At 58.1% G+C, this 17189-nt stretch overlaps 1 protein-coding gene across 3 annotated transcripts in view; it reads left to right on the top strand.

Moving 5' to 3' along the window:
* The window catches only part of CLDN14 (claudin 14), an 81117-nt gene that overhangs the window by 24964 nt on the left and 38964 nt on the right, over window positions 1-17189 (top strand). The window contains exon 1 of one of the 3 annotated variants that reach the window (XM_006774126.2): window positions 2217-2453. The exons of 1 other annotated variant lie outside the window; for it this stretch is intronic. The gene's annotated coding sequence lies outside the window, so the exon portion shown is untranslated. Of the gene's footprint in view, window positions 1-2216; window positions 2454-5061; window positions 5203-17189 lie in introns of those variants that run through there. One more of the 3 variants, XM_015570711.1, reaches the window with a different exon arrangement.

The raw sequence follows: 17189 nt of genomic DNA, 5'->3' as shown, positions 1-17189 counted from the left end.
GGGTGAAACACGGGGAGGTTTCGCTTGGGCTGGCGGGGCATCTGAGTGCGCTCCGGGGTGCCTGTGGGTCGGCCCCAGCCAAGTCCAAATTCTCCCCGGGCTCAGCGTGGCTGCTCAGGCCGAATCCCCACTCCAACCCCCTGGCCCTCCTGGAGAGTCAAGTGGTGGAGGCAGAGCTGCCTGGCCGGGCCTGGGAGAACATCCGCCTCCGGGGCCAATACTTCTCAGGGACTTGGGATCCGGCTACGTCTACCCTGTGGGTAGGGTCTGGGTGAGGGCCCCCTGGTTCTGCTCTCGGGCTGGGTTCCCTGGCACCCCTCACTCAGGGACAGGCCCTTGTCCTCAGTGCTGTCTGCCTCAAGAAAGGGGGCCGGTGTGGCTCAGGGGTTGAGCATCGGCCTGGGAACCAGAAGGTCACAGTTGGATTCCGGGTGAGGGCACGCGGCTACGTCTACCCTGTGGGTAGGGTCTGGGTGCCCAGGAGTGAGGGCCCCCTGGTTCTGCTCTCGGGCTGGGTTCCCTGGCACCCCTCACTCAGGGACAGGCCCTTGTCCTCAGTGCTGTCTGCCTCAAGAAAGGGGGCCGGTGTGGCTCAGGGGTTGAGCATCGGCCTGGGAACCAGAAGGTCACAGTTGGATTCCGGGTGAGGGCACGTGCCTGAGTGCAGGCTCGACCCCCAGTGTGGGGTGTGCAGGAGGTAGCCGATCAATGATTCTATCTCCCTCTCCCTTCCTCTCTGAAATCAATAAAAATATATTTAAAAGATGCCCCCCCCCCCACTGGCTGGCATTGCTCAGTGGTTAGAGCATCTATCGGCCTTCGCACTGAAGGGTCTCGGGTTCAGTTCCCCATCAAGGGCATGTACCTGGGTTGCAGGTTCGATCTCTTGCCCTAGTCGGGAGGCAACCAATCAATGTGTCTCTCTCACATCCATGTTTCTCTCTTTCCTCCCTCCCTCCCTTCCACTCTCTCTAAAAATCAGTGGAAAAAACTATCCTCAGGTGAGGTTTAACAACAACCACAAAAGATGGGGGGATGGCAGCAGAATGGGCCCAGGGCGACGACCTGCCAGGGCAGGTGCCATCCTGCTGTCTCCCACGGGGTCCTGGGGGCACCCACCACCCACCTGGCTAGCAGGCAGCGCCGGCCCATGTAATGGAAACCTGATTGGCGGAGGCGGAAGGCGGTAAGTGGGAGGTGGGAGCTGGTGTGGCTCCTGTCTTCTCGAGTGTCACCCACTGGTCCCCGAACTGAAGCCCGGCCACCGCGTCCCAGCCAAAGCAGGGGCAGCCCAGCCGGCGGACGGCACCAGTGACACAGGCCCCGCTGCAGGCGTGGGTGGCCCCGCGCCCGGCTTCCTCACCTGGCAAACGGCCCGAGAATCACGCGGCCTCCCGCCCACGTTAGGGACCCACGGGACGTGTGAGCCAGAACCAGGCGAAGCAGTGTGTCACGGGGGGTCCTCCGCTTCCCCAAGGGCTTCATGCGTGTGGATGGCGGCCTTGCCTCGCGTTCGGGAAAGAGGAGGGTAGAGCACACGTGATAGCACGGCGGTCAGGGTGGGGCCTGGAGCCGGCGGGGTGCACGTCCCAGCCGGACCATCCACTACGCTGGAGCCTTGGGCCCAGGGCCTCAGGGCACTCTTTGTAAAACGGGCACAATGCAGTCCGCGTCGCTAGGCTGCTGTGATGACCCCATAGAGCAGCTCAGGTCACAGAGCGTGGTGAGAGCGCCCGCGGGCCACTGCGCGTCACTAAATCATGTGAGTCTACGCGCAGCGAGGGGAAGGGCATCGCCTGAGCCGCTTGCACGATGTCCCCTCGCTCTGCTCACCCCTACCCCGCACTGTGGTTTCCTGACTGCCTCCCCTTCCTCCCCACCCCCACCCCGCATGGCACCGAGCTGGCACCTGGTAGGTGCTCACTAAATATCTGCTGGGAAAATGCCTGGAAATGGAGGAGCAGCGCTTGCTCTCTGGAAATTGGGGCTCCCTCCACTCCAGAGCCAGCCCCAGCCGGTGGTCCCTCCGCCCTCTGTGGAGGGGTGGGGGCGCGTGGCTGCCTGCTGGGGTTTTCACACCCCTCCTGCCGGGCGGAGGGCACCTGCCAGGGGGTGCTAATGAGCCTGAGCCTGAAACAGGAGCGTGTGGGTGTGTTCCCAGCCAGGAGGCGGTGCCCGGTGCTGGCACCCGTGTGGTTTCTGCGGAGACCAGTCCCCCAGGGAGAGGCAGCCGGGACAAGGACAGGTGTGGCCTGCGGGTGGCCGGAACCTCGTCGGTAATTCCATTCCAATGCGTCAATTATTCATCCCGCGCAGTCGGTCGCTGTGCTCTGCAAGGCCACCCTCGGGCCACCGAGGCCCAGGCTCGGGCGGCTCCCAGGGGGACAGGAGCGAGCGCGGCAGCTGCGATCGATGGTGTGTGGCCATGAGCTGCTGCGAAGCTCCCAGGAGGGGTGAGTCGGGGTTCCCAGCGCGTGACCATCCAGGCGCCTCCAGAGGGGTTCCTTTCCTCCCAGCCTCGGGGGCATTTAGGGTGGGATCCGGTGCAGGCTCAGCCCAGGAGCCCACAGCGCCCGCCCGCCCAGGGGTCCCAGGAAGCAGGAGTGATGGCAGAGCGGTCCCTGTCACAGGGGGGGCTGCTGACCGGGGGCAGCGGCAAAGGAGTTGGTGTCGATGTCACTGGCCCGTGACCGGGGTCTGGACGCGCTGCTGTCTGAGGTGTGCTTCCCGGGCAAATGAAGTCAGAGTTTCCAGGTCAGAGGAGATGCGTGTGTGTGTGAGGTTTATTAAAATATCAGGAAGTCCATGCGTGTGGATGGCGGCCTTGCCTCGCGTTCGGGAAAGAGGAGGGTAGAGCACACGTGATAGCACGGCGGTCAGGGTGGGGCCTGGAGCCGGCGGGGTGCACGTCCCAGCCGGACCATCCACTACGCTGGAGCCTTGGGCCCAGGGCCTCAGGGCACTCTTTGTAAAACGGGCACAATGCAGTCCGCGTCGCTAGGCTGCTGTGATGACCCCATAGAGCAGCTCAGGTCACAGAGCGTGGTGAGAGCGCCCGCGGGCCACTGCGCGTCACTAAATCATGTGAGTCTACGCGCAGCGAGGGGAAGGGCATCGCCTGAGCCGCTTGCACGATGTCCCCTCGCTCTGCTCACCCCTACCCCGCCACACACACACACACACACACACACACACACACGCACGCGCACAGGGTTACAGAAGAGCTGTGCGTCCGTAGACAGAGAAACTGTGTTAAGTCAGGATCTCACCCCCTGAGGCTCAGAGCTGTCCAGGGACCCCACCCGTCTCTGTCGCACCGTCTATTCCTCCCACACGAACTTGCAGTCACACATGCGCTCATATTCGGATGCATGTGTGTTAACACGCATCTGCCTTTGTCCTCCTTTCCCGCCTGTAGAGGTACCTTTCACATTTATCATCGTAACCTGCATACAACTCCGCACGGTCCTTTTCGCTGAGCGTTGTAGCAGGTGCTTTTCCCCACCGCCGCCACGGGGCTTACAGAGGTGCTGTTTGTTTATAGGACACGCTTTTCCACGGCAGGTGTATCCGAGTCAACACCCCACTGCCCCGTTTTGGACAGAGCCCACTCCCAAGGCTGTCACTGCAGTGAGACCACGCTCGCTGCCCCCCCCACCCCCCGCCGGCGAAGGCTCCATCCTGCGTTGCTGGGGTGGGTGGGGGGTCACTCCTTGCGGTGGCTGGGCCGATGCTGGATTCTCTCATGCTATTGACCCATGAGTGTTGGAAGAGGGGTGAGCACACGGGCCACAGCACGCGTGCGCCGGGCTGGGAAGCGCCGTGAAAATGGGGCGCGTGAGCTGGATGGCAGACAGCAGAGGAGCTGGTGTAGGTCGGGGGGGGGCGGGGGGATGCAGGCTGGGAGGCAGCTGTGCACCGTGCTGTCATGGGGGAAGGTGCCGGGGCTTCGGTCGCCAGACTGTCTCGGCATTTGCGGTAAGGCAGGAGCATGCGGGAGGGGCCCGGAGCACGCGGGCTCCCACGCTGTCCTGCGCTCGGTCACAGCTCTCCCAGGCAGCCCCGAGTCGTAGTCCTACCCGCCCTGCCCCCAGGACACCCGGGTTCCCGACAAGCCGGATTCCGCCTCGGGGCGGATTGGTGTCGTTGGTATAACCTGGTGAATATGTGTAGAATTACCTGTTCCCATGAATAGGGTGGGATTGTTAAATGAAACTCTTCCCCCAGGAAACTGAACTGCTGCCTTTTTCCCGGGCTCGGCCGGCCGGGCGCCTGCGGGCCAGGGTTCGCCGCTTATTCCCACAGCGCGCAGCTGCCCGTGGTCTGCCCTGTCCCTGGCTCAGCCTACACCAGTGTTTCCCACGTTGGCACAGCGTCCCTGTAACCGTTGTTATTGTTGTTAATCCTCACCCGAGGGTATTTTTCCATTGGTTTTTAGAGAGAGTGGAAGAGAGAGGGAAAGACAGAGAAACATCAATGTGAGAGACACACATCGATGGGTTGCCTCCTGCATGAGCCCCAAACAGGGCCCAGGCCAGGGAGGAGACTGGAACCAAGGTACATGCCCTTGACCAGAATCGAACCCGGGACCCTTTGGTCTACAGGCCGACGCTCTATCCACTGAGCCACACCGGCCAGGGCTTCGTAACCATGATTTGAAAGCCTCAGTGATAGCTCAGAGGTGGGTGCGGGGCACAGAAGTTCAGTTTACGATGGTAAGCCGAAAGCATCTTCCCACGGGGCCACAGAGCCTGGCTCGCGGGCACGACCCCTCGGTGATCTGATGCCAAACGCGAGAACGTGCTGGGCTTCCCCTGCCCCCCACAGCAGGGCAACACAGCAGGCCCCTCCTGCGCTCACTGTCCTGTCCCTCTGTCCAGCTGGACTCTGTGCCCGGCTCCTTCCCACTCGCTGGTGGGAGGTACGGCCAGATGTGCAGTCCTGCCCGGCCGAGCCTCGCGGGTCACCCCGGCCCCCCGAGTGTGCTCACTGGGCGGAGGGTGGCTGAGCTCGGGAATCGCAGCCCCCGCTGAAGTGACCTGGTTTCTGGCATTTCAGGAGCAGCGCCCAGATGTGAGCCGAGGGTCCCGCGGTGCCGGCAAATAGACCTGAACCAAACAGGGGTGTGGTGACTCAAAGGGCCAGATAGCTGGGGACACACGGTGTCGTCACCAAGACAGAGGTGGGGAGACGAGGCATCTGGTAGGTGGCACAGCGACTTCATAGGGCCCGAGCGCCAGCTGCACATACATGGGGGTGGATTCCTTTCGGCACAAATCCATTTCCCATCAAACTTCAATGTTTTCTTTAGTCCAAAGACTGATTTTTCTTTCTCACCATATTTTCCAAAGAAGCCTTTATATATTTTGGGGGGGGGGGGGGTTATTCAACGCCACCAATGCAGCTTTTGAATAAGAGGTCCTGCAAGACTTGGATTAGAATCTCACTTTCAAAATAAGTTGCAAGCACACTTTTTAAGACTCATGTTCTGTCTTCATGATAAAAGTCCTGGCACCTGAGGTCGGCTGTCAAGGTCACACGGTACCGCGGGGCAGAACTAACTCGCTGGGTCCTGATCCAGTTGCTAGTGGGTTCCACTCAGGCATTGCTGTGACGTGTCTTCTGTGCAGGGAACGCGTTTTTATGGTTGAGCGAGTGAAGTTTTTTGAAAAAAAGCCATTTTAATGTCATTTTCATGGCTTCCTGGAAAACGTAAAGACAACGACTTTCCCATAAATTATTTTCCTGCCTCTTCCTGTGCCTATAAACAAAAAGCCCAGAGAAAGCCACATTTCCTCGGCAGTGGCTCTGGGTTTTATGCACCAGTAATTCTGATTCAAATTCAGAATCCATTTGACTTTGAAAGACCAAGCCTAGACAGAGACAGACATAATGCAATGCCCTTAAGAGCCACGTGTTACAATGGAAGGTAAATAGATTATTGATTAAATGTAAAAATATGTTCTCATTACCTAGGTAATACAGACTATATTCTCCTTAATTCATAAAAAAAAAAATTAAAGGAAAAAAAGCTAAAGTCCGACCTGGCCCCCACCCTCAAGCTTCATTCCCTCCTGTCCCTCATAGAGACTCTATAGTTCAGGGTATATGCATTATAGAGACCTTTAAAAAGTGCATTTACAGACATATGCACACTAGAAGCCTGGTGGGAATCCCTCGACCTGGCCTGCGCCCTCTCTCAATCCCGGACCCCTCCGGGGATGTCAGACTGCCGATTTCGGCCCGATCCCCCCAGGCCAGGCTGAGGGACCTCACTGGTGCATGAATCCGTGCACGGGGCTTCTAGTATGCATATAAGATCTTTGGTTAATCTCTTCCCACCTTCCACCTTCCCCCCTTCCCTCTGAGATTCATCTGTCTGTTCCATGTTTCCATGTCTGTGCATTGAGCGTCTGCCCCCTGGTGGACAGTGCGTGTCATAGCTACTGGCCAGACGGTCAGACGGTCAAACGGTCACTTAGGCTTTTATATAGATAGCTATCACATTGTTTTTAGTGGGGGGCAGTTAATGTAATTTGTTTCTCATCTTGTTTTTTTAGTCAACAGTCTGTCTTGGAGTTCTTTTTGTGTTCATTTGCAGAGCTGTAGCCCTTATTTCTTTATTTGTGCTGTTCAAGGATTTGCTATGGTCTCCCATCTCCCCTCCTCCAGGCTGTCCTCCTTGACTCCACCCGGTGCACTGCCTCCTGCTGTTTGGAATAGTGGCCCTGTCCTGCCTGTTTATTCTTCAGAACCCTGTCAGCTGTGCTGGGGCCTCTCCCTGCCTCTGCCTCTGTCAGAATCCCTCCTCCTCCCCTCCCCTGTAGCCTGCACTTGTATCTGTTCGCACTTGGATTTGGCTGAATCAGGTTTGTATGATCATATGGCCTTATCGTAACCCGAACCTTAACCTCGTAAATGCTTGTGTCGGAGAGGAAAGGTTTCCCTCTAGGTCCCTTGGTGGCCTCCGGATGAATCGACTGAGACAGATTCACAGGAGAAACACAGATTTCATTTTGTGCATACATGCCCCTCGCCACCCCCCACCCCCAGTCGTGAGAGGCGCTGGCATTAGGAATAGAGGCTGGCGTGCACCCTGAGCTCTGGAGCAGAGGGGAGGGTCTGGGACTTCACGGAGGAGGACCCTCCCAGGAGAGGAGGAGGACAGGTGCTTGGTGATCATCCGCCGCGCTGTGACACGCACACGCGTCCTCCTGATGTAGCAAGTTCCCTCTGGTGACAGCTCTCGTCCTGGCACAGGCCCCGGTCTAAATGCTTTAGGCAGTTAAGGGGGGGGGGGGGATACTCTTCCTGAGTCAGCTGGGCCTTGTCTCCAGCTCACAGTCATTCACAGGCCACGCGGCACATCTGGGCGCCTGGCCTGGCCCCTCCCTTGTTTCCACAGCTGGCTCCTCTGTGGGCAGGCACCCCGGGATGTCTGCTGACCTTCCCTGCGCCCCTGAGCACTGCCTGGCACGCAGTAGGTGCTCAGTAAAGGCTGGTTGGCTTGCCCGAGTGGGGCACCTGCGCTTGTCTGTGGAAACTGCTGTGTGAGGTGGGGACAGAGAGAGGCAGTGTTGCAGCGGCGGCCCCTCAGAGACCCCCACACTCCTTTTCCCTGGGGAGTCTCCTGGCTGCTGCCCTGTTTGCAGAGCACAACCTGTGCCTGAAAGGAGACCTGCAAACCAGCTTCCCACGGGGCTGCTGTCCTGACCGCCGAGGGCTTGTTTTTCTAAAATAAAGAAAATGCATCCCTCCCACACCTGCCCTGCAGCTGAGTCCTGGAGCAGCGACTTAATCTGTAACTGAGGTGCGGAGGGGAGCATACAGTAACCACGGAGATGCTCACCCTCTGGCCTCCTCTCCAGGTCTCACCCCACCCCTCCCCCGGGTTGTGCTCCCGGGAGTGCGCTGTGCGGTCCGGGCGGGAGCAGAGCCAGGGCCCAGCCAGCCCCGGTCCCCAGGATGTGGACACTGTGCCACAGTCAGCATTGCCTTCATGTCATTCCTTCCCTGTGTCCAGTAATGCCGATTTCATTTGTAAAATATATTTTACTGATTTCAGAGAGGAAGGGAGAGGGAGAGAGAGATAGAAGCATCAATGATGAGAGAGAAGCATCGATCAGCTGCCTCCTGCATGTCCCACACTGGGGACTGAGCCACAATCGGGCCTGTGCCCCGACCGGGAATCGAACCCTGACCTCATGGTTCATAGGTCGACGCTCAGCCACTGAGCCACGCCAGCCGGGCTGGTAATGCCAATCTTAGGCTGACATGTGTAAATGAGGAATAAGAAGAATATTATGGAAAACTTTCCATGTCTCATGTTTCGCATATTAGGTGGCACTGATTTTTCAGACTAATGAGTACAAATAAGGGAGAAGGGAGAAGGTTATGGAAAATGTCCGTAGTGGTCCGTTCCTTGTGAGCTCACGCCGGCTGGAGAGAAGACTGTGTGGCGAGGGGCATGTCTGGCACGAGGATTTGGGTTTTTCACCTGCCGGGAGGTGGGAGTGGGGTGCAGGAGCCAAGCAAGCCATGCATCCTCTCTGTTAAAACCACCATCGGATATATGTACAGATGGGGGCGGGGGGCGATTTAAGAAAACCCTTGTGTGGAAAGATACATCTGTTCAAACGCGAGGAATGTGTCTTGCCTGCGGAGTTCTGCTCAAGTTATTTGTAATTCTAGCGAGGAGGACGCATTTCTCTGTAGCCAAAACAGCAACTGGATGAATACAAATGAGTTTATAAAAGGCTGGAGCTACTAACGGGGGACCTGCAGGGCAGGTGACCTCCCTTCTGAGTGCTGGGGGCCGGGGCATGGCAAGGTGGCAGCTCACTCTGAGCTGGTTCTGCCAGTGGTAGAGATGGGGGGAGGGAGGAAGCCACTTCCAGAAACTTCCGCTGCTTCCAGAACCTTCTGCAGCTTCCAGAACCTTCTGCAGCTTCCAGAACCTTCTGCAGCCTCCAACATGCAGATTATTTTACTGAGCAAAATCCATCAGCCAGCCAATGGGCCCAGGGCGAGCCGCTGTCTCCAGGGCAGGGACCGCGTGGACGGACAGCTCTGAGACCCACATTCTCCAGGCTCCAGCGACGGGGTGGGGACCAGCCACACTCCTCAGCTCTGCCGGCCAGCGGGGCCCGGGCTGGAGGAAAATGCATCCCAGTGGGAAGAGCAGCAGCTGCGACGTCCCTGGGCTGCCTTCTCATTGAGAAGCGAAGGCTGGAATGTCCCAGGAACAAGAGGTGCCCGGCCGGGCACTCGGCTTTCTCCGTCACAGAAGTGAGAAGCTTGAAGTCAGAGGTGCAGTTCAGGCTGGTTTCCTCTCCAGCCTCACATGCCTTCCGTGGAAAGGGGAGGTTAGAATAAATAGTCCTCGCCCCAAAGGACAGCGTGACGACTAAAGGACTTGGGTGGGGACAGCACTTACCACACTGCCTGGCACCTAACAAGGGTTGAAGACATGTTAGTTTTATTTATGAACTAGAGGCCCGGTGCACGAAATTTGTGCACGGGGCAGGGGTGTGTCCCTCAGCCCAGCCTGCACCCTCTCCAATCTGGAACCCCTCAGGGGATGTCCGACTGCCAGTTTAGGCCCAATCCCTATGCACAGATAAGGCCTAAACTGGCAGTTGGACATCCCTCTCACAATCTGGACAGCTGGCTCCTAACCACTCGCCTGCCAGCCTGATAGCCCCCTAACTGCTCCCCTGCCAGCCTGGGCACCCCCAACTGCCTTCCTTTGCTGACCATCTTGTGACCACATGGGGGTGGCCATCTTGTGATAATGTGGGGGCGGCCATCTTGTGATGACACGAGGGTGCGAGGGCCACGTAGGCTTTTATTAGTATAGATACTTTAGGAATAAGGTTATCATTTTTACTTGCTCATCTTTAACTGTAATTACAGAGAAAAATAAAATTATCTCCAAGGGTGAGATCAAAGAGAGAAGTTAAAACCCAAGGGTGGCCCTAGCTGGTTTGGCTCCTGGATAGAGCATCAGCCTTAGGACTGAAGAGTCCCGGGTTCGATTCTGGTCAAGGGCATGTACCTCAGTTGCAGGTTGCCCAGCCCTGGTCGGATGCATGCAGAAGGCAAGCAATCGATGTGTCTCTCTCCCTTCAATGTTTCTCTCTGTCTCTTTCTCTCCCTTCCACTCTCTCTAAAAATCAATGGAAAAAAAATCCTTTGGTGAGGATTAACAACAACGACAACAAACCATCTTACAATATTGATAACCTTGTGTCAAACATTGAAGAGTAATAACTAATAACGTTAAAAATTTTGAAACAACTAAGTCCTTTTGAGGGAGCCTGGATAATAGCATCGAGCTTTGTCCCCTCCTCAGCCACCTCGGGCCTGCATCAGACGAGGGTCTAGAAAAGGGACATCGGGATACAGCCAAAACCAGGGTGTCTGCAGACCCCTCAAAACCCTGAGCTTAGCCCTGACCGGTTTGGCTTAGTGGATAGAACGTCAGCCTGCGGACTGAAGGGTCCCAGGTTTGATTCCAGTCAAGGGCATGTACCTTGGTTGCGGGCACATCCCCAGTGGGGAGTGTGCAGGGGGCAGCTGATCGATGTTTCTCTCGTCGATGTTTCTAACTCTCTATCCCTCTCCCTTCCTCTCCGTAAAAAATAAATAAAATATATATTTTTTTTAAAACCTGAGCTTAGATGTTGTAAGCAGAAAAAAATGGGGTTTTTCCCTCTAAGGAAAAGAAAATAAGAGCAAGAATTAGGAACTTAAACTTGATGTCCTGATGAATATCGTAGCAAGGGCGCCTGCCCTTTCCTGCCAGACGCACGGCCTGCCGTCTGTCCTGCCTCTCCCTGGAGAGTTAAGAAACGGTTGCCCAATAAGCCGTTCATCTTTCACCCGCAACGGGAATCCCTGCCTCGTTATCTCCCATCAGGGAGTAAAGGCAGGAAGGGGGAAATGTCGCTGCGAGGCTGCGGGCCACCTGGCGAAGCCGCTGGACGCACAGGCAGCGGAGCCGCATGGAAACACGCAGCCACCGCGCCGGAGCCGGCCCGCTCCTCCGGGAGCGCCGTTCACGCCTGGCCGGCCGGCAATAAAGTCCGATTTTCGTGGCCGGGCCGCACGAGGCGGAGGAATTATCTCGTGGAGGGAACGCCGGAGCTGAGTATTTTTAAAATAGCCATTCGTCACCCCACGGAAGCAAATCAAACAAACTGATCCATCTCTGAGGAACGACCCATTAATCAAAAGATGGTGTTGAGATGTTGGCAATTTGTCATTATTCCACGTGAAATATTTTCGGTCTGACGTGCTAACAGCGTGGTCGGAATATGTGAAATGATCACGTCCGAGAGGAAGGACAGCTGAGCGCCCAGCGCTGGACCCGTCCCCACGGACCCCGGAGCTTTCCCCTGAAAGCTTTTGCTTTCTTCTGATTTGGGGCGCACGGCACCCGCGGTTGGCAGTGACAATGACAAGAGGCTCTGACTACGGAGCACAGCTGGCATCATGGGGGACCTGGGAGCCCAGGCTTTCCCCGCCAAGTCCCGTGACTCAGGAGGTGGGCATGGCGCCCTGCCCGCGGAGAAGGGCCGTCTGTGCCGAGGACCCGCGCCAGGTGTGAGCCGGCCTGGGCTCTGAGTGGGGGATGGTGAGGCCCCAGGAAAGATGAGTCATAATTAAACCGGAGCGAAGTTTGCCTGCAGTCCTGTTCCTGGGCCAACCTCACGAGCCTGAAGTTCCAGTAGCTGCCTACCAGGATTTGAAGTTGAATTGAATGAACGTATTTTTAAAAATAATAATAACCCTGGCTGGTTTGGCTCAGTGGATAGAGCATCGGCCCAAGGACAGAAGGGTCCCGGGTTCGATTCCAGTCAAGGACACATGACTCAATAGCAGGCTCGATGCCCTGTTCCAGTTGGGGATGCATGTGGGAAGCAACCGATCGGTATGTCTCTCTCACATCCATGTTTCTCTCTGTCTCTCTCCCTCCCTTCCATTCTCTCTCAAAATGAATGGGAAATATCCTCAGGTGACGATTAACAACAAAATAATACTAATAACAATAATAAAGTCCTTTATCTGTTTTTATTTTCTCTACGACGTCATTGAAAGCACAAACATCCCGACGGGTCCTGCGGGACTCAGGTCTCCGTCTGCCCCAGGACCCCATGGCCGGGAGGAAGGAGCCGGGGTGGCTAAGGCAGCCGAGATGGGAGCTGGCTTCCTGAGCTCTGTGCCGGCTCTGGGCGCTGTGTTGTGTTGGTTAAGTTCACCTCTCTGGAGCTCAGCTTCATCATCTGCAAAATGAGGATATTGGACACGAAATGAGAGCTCAGCAAACTATGACCCAGTGGCCAGAACCGGCCCTTGCCTGTTCTAGTAAATAAAGTTTTATTGGCACTCAGGCCCGCCATTTGTTTCCGTCGTCAGGGCTGCTTTCACACGACAGCAGCAGAGTTGAGCAGTTGAGACAGACCGTGTGGCCCACAAAGCCTAAAATATTTACATCTGGCTCATGACAGAGAAAGTTTGCCGACCACTGAGCTAAATGATCTCCATATAGGTTTCCTCCAACTCCAAAATCGGTGCTCTGGGAAGGAGGAAGGCACCTCCCAGAGGGCACCCCACAGTGCCGGGCAGGAGTCTCTGGGGACCTGAGGTGGAGAAAAAGACAGGCACAGGCCAGACGTGAACGTGCCCCCTTCCCTCCGGCCCAGAGGCCACGCAGCAGGGCCCACGATGGAAGCGTACTGACCGGGAGGGGCCCAGCTCCTGTGCTGAAGGTGCAATAATCTCTTAGCAGCAGCAGTTCCCCCCAGGGAACCGATGGTACCCGAGGCTCCTTGGCACCATTCCCACAGCCTCGCCTGCCCCTGCAGGAGCCTCGTGCAGCTGGGGGCTCTGACCTGGTCGGGTGCTTCATTGGAGGTGCCGGACACCTCCCAGAGGGCACCCCACAGTGCCGGCCAGGCCCGTCCCCACACTTCCCAGCCTGCCACTTGCCTGCTTGGGAAGTCACTATTGGGAGACTAAGCCGAGTTTCCAAAGCTCCTCCCTCCCCCAAGTCTGGCTCCCTCATCCCTCCAGCCTCTGCCACTGCTCCACAGTCGCCTGCATTCTCTGCCTTGGCCTGGGGCTCCTCCATATCCTCTGACCCCCAGCCTCCCTCCCTGACCCCCAACCTCCCTCCCTGACCCCCAGCCTCCCTCCCTGACTCCCAGCCTCCCTCCCTGACTCCCAGCCTCCCTCCCTGACTCCCAGCCTCCCTCCCTGACTCCCAGCCTCCCTCCCTGACTCCCAGCCTCCCTCCCTGACTCCCAGCCTCCCTCCCTGACTCCCAGCCTCCCTCCCTGACTCCCAGCCTCCCTCCCTGACTCCCAGCCTCCCTCCCTGACTCCCAGCCTCCCTCCCTGACTCCCAGCCTCCCTCCCTGACTCCCAGCCTCCCTCCCTGACTCCCAGCCTCCCTCCCTGACTCCCAGCCTCCCTCCCTGACTCCCAGCCTCCCTCCCTGACTCCCAGCCTCCCTCCCTGACCCCCAACCTCCCTCCCTGACCCCAGCCTCCCTTCCTGATCCTCAGCCTCCATCCCTGACACCCAACCTCCCTCCCTGACCCCCAGCCTCCCTCCCTGACCCCCAACCTCCCTCCCTGACCCCAGCCTCCCTTCCTGATCCTCAGCCTCCCTCCCTGATCACCATGCTACTCCCCTGGCCCAGCACCTCCCCTTTCTCCCACCATTGACGTTGGCCTCCTCATCCTCCAGGGCATGTCCTCCACGCAGCCCGCTGGTCCCACCTCCCTGACGCCTTGGGCACACTGCAGCGGACAACCTCTGCCCTCCTGGGTGCTGCAGGCTGCCTCCAGGCACCACCACACGCTCTGGCATTGGGGTCTCCCCTAATGTGTCTGAGGTCACGGGAGGGGCTGCCTAGGGAGTCGGTGCCGAACTGGGGGTTGGGTGGTGTGGCCTCCTCCCCGGGCGACATGACTGGCATTTTCACAGAGCGCCTGCGCGGATGGAGGGTCTGCTCTGTGGGTAAAGGTCCCAGAGCAGCTCCCCTGGGCAGCAGGGGATGGAGAAGGCTCTGGAAGGGCCCAGAACTCCGGGTGAGGCAGGTGACCCGGCAGCCGAGCGAGGGCCACGCGACAGGCACCTGGCTTCCAGGCACCGTGGGGAGAGATGTGCGTTCCTGGGCCCTCGCTCACGTGGCCTGGAGCCCAGAGCCCCTGTGCCTGGCCCGGTGCACAGACCTGGGCAGGACGTCTCCGCACGGGCCCTCTTTCCCGTCCTAACCAGAGCCACGGCCGCCGGGAAGTGACCATCGCGGAGCCTGATGTCACACTCGCAGACCCACCTGCCTCGCCCCCGCGGCCCCTGTCCAGCGGCTCCTGACACATAATCCCGCTGCCGCCTGCCGGGCCCCACCCCGGTCACCTGAGGCCACGCTGCCGGGAGGAGCCGGCTTCTCACCGAAACTGACCCCCATCTCCCTCATGCAGATCCAGTTCCAGCCGATGACGCTGCCGGAAGCCTGCCCCGCAGCGGCCGGGTCTACGGGCCCTGTGCTCCCTCCCGGAGGCCAGGCAGGTCCCAGGGGCAGCGGGGCTAGCACGTCTCAGGGCAGGCGGTCACGTGATGGGAGTCCCCTACCGTTCGTCCTGGGGGAGGGTGCCCAGTTCACCTTCCACCTAAACGGGGAGGCCTCTCCGGTGATTTTCATAGTCATTAAGGTTCAAGTCCTGGGTGTCACCCCCATTTGCAAACCTCTGGGTTACACAGTCACCCACCAAATGTGGATTACAGAACGCTCCTGCTGGCCTGGCTGGCGGGGCTCAGTGGCTGAGCGTCGACCTATGAACCAGGAGGCCATGGTTCCATTCCCGGTCAGGGCACATGCCCAGGTGTCAGGCTCAACCCGCAGTGTGGGGCGTGCAGGAGGCAGCTGGTCAATGATTCTCTCTCATCATTGATGTCTTTCTCTCTCTCTCTCTCTCCTTCCTTCCTTCTCTCTCTCTCTCTCTTCCTCCTTCCTTCCCTCCCTCTTTCTTCCTTTTAAAAAAATTCAAAAGAAACAAAACTCTAGCTGGTTTGGCTCAGTGGATAGAGTGTCGGCCTGAGGACCAAAGGGTCCCAGGTTTGATTCCGGTCAATGGCATGTACCTCGGTTGTAGGCTCCTCCCCGGCCCGGCCTCTGGCTGGGGCTCGTACAGGAGGTGGCCAATCCATGTGTTCCTCTCACATTGATGTGTCTCTCTGTCTCTCCCCCTCTCTTCCACACTCTAAAAATCCATGGGAAACTATCCTCAGGTGAGGATTAACAAACAAGAATTTTTTTTTTTAAAAGAAGAATGTTCCTTCTAACACGGACACACACACACTTACCTGTGCCAGATGCAGTTCAAGAGGTGGGTGAGTGCTCTGTGGGACCGGGAGCAGCACAGCAGGCCGTGCAGAAAGCTGGCCTGTCCTCTGAAGGCATCCCCGCTCTGCACAAGTGGGAGGTCACCTTCCTGACCGCGGGGGTCCCGGCCGCACTGGGCTAGTTCCTGCTCCCTGGAGCCGGCAGGGCGAGAGCATGTGGGGGAGGCGCACGCAGGACAGTGAGTGCCGCTGGGCAGAGGGGAGCAGGGGACGGTCCCCGCTCACTCGGTGCCCTCCCTGGTCTCGGGCTTTGTCTCTGAATGGCCCTGACGCCTGCCTGCCCCTGTGCTCACCACCTCATCCTCCTGCCCTTGTCACACGCCTCCCGCTCCCAGGAAAGACCAGGCGGGAGCACTGGGGGTCTGTGCCTGCCGGTGCCAGGGCCGTGGAGGCAGGTCCTGGTCACCGAGACAGGCATCCTGTCTGCCCGCACCGGGCACTGCCCGAAACAGAATGCGAGGTCATCTTGGGGTGAAAGCTACAGGCCCCGCCCGCTGACCTTGAGCACAAAAGACCAAAGTTTGGGAAGGGAGACATGTCAATACCCGCCTCCGGGTTTGAAGTTGTGGTCTGTAATTTATGTGTGGAGCCGGGACAGAGGCACCGTGCAGCACGGCCTCCGGTCGCCCTCCCCCGCGCATCTGCATCCTGTGCTCTGGAGGGAACATACATCACCCTCCTCCTGCCTCCGAGGGGCTGGGTGGGGCGGGGAGCTCTGGGCTCTGCTCCTCCGGGCTCTGCCAGACCCCTCCCCCCAGACCCCTCCCACCTGCGCCCCCTCCCTGCCCAGTCCAGCGAGCTGTCTCCCCGAGTTAACAAGTGAGGACAGGAGGCCCGGGTGCCAAGTTGGGATGCTCAACTGGAGCTGCAGTCACGCCCCCGCGGGCTGACTCACTTGGTTCCTGACAGGCTCCAAGCGGACGGGGCAATTACACGTTTTCTCAAATGAAGTGGGGCCTGGATTTGGGGAAACGAAGGCCAGACCAGCTGGGCGTGGGGTGTGGCTGCCTGACTCTATTGGACGTGAAAAGAAGATGAATTTCATAATGCGCGGAGGTGCCAGCGAGCCGCCTATTATCTGGGTTTGGGAGTCAGTGTGATCCTCAGAGACGCATGGGAAGATTTTGCTTGGCATACTTGGCCTCTGAAAAGTGAAGGCCGGGATAAGCAGGGGAAGAATTAAATGGGGATTGTTGGCTGGCACTTTGCAATCGGTAGGAGATTCTCCAGCCTGAGGCTGCTGTCCCCTCTGGCCTTTACATATTAGACACCAACCCTTCCCCACCACTAACCCTTCCCCACCACTAACCCTTCCCCACACTAACCCTTCCCCACACTAACTCTTCCCCACACTAACCCTTCCCCACACTAACTCTTCCCCACACTAACCCTTCCCCACACTAACTCTTCCCCACACTAACCCTTCCCCACACTAACTCTTCCCCACACTAACCCTTCCCCACACTAACTCTTCCCCACACTAACCCTTCCCCACACTAACTCTTCCCCACACTAACCCTTCCCCACACTAACTCTTCCCCACACTAACCCTTCCCCACACTAACTCTTCCCCACACTAACCCTTCCCCACACTAACTCTTCCCCACACTAACCCTTCCCCACACTAACTCTTCCCCACACTAACCCTTCCCCACACTAACTCTTCCCCACACTAACCCTTCCCCACACTAACTCTTCCCCACACTAACCCTTCCCCACACTAACTCTTCCCCACACTAACCCTTCCCCACACTAACTCTTCCCCACACTAACCCT

Source organism: Myotis davidii, unplaced genomic scaffold, assembly GCF_000327345.1.
Source record: "Myotis davidii unplaced genomic scaffold, ASM32734v1 scaffold227, whole genome shotgun sequence".
NCBI lineage: Eukaryota > Metazoa > Chordata > Mammalia > Chiroptera > Vespertilionidae > Myotis > Myotis davidii.
This window is presented reverse-complemented; position numbering and strand designations above follow the sequence as displayed.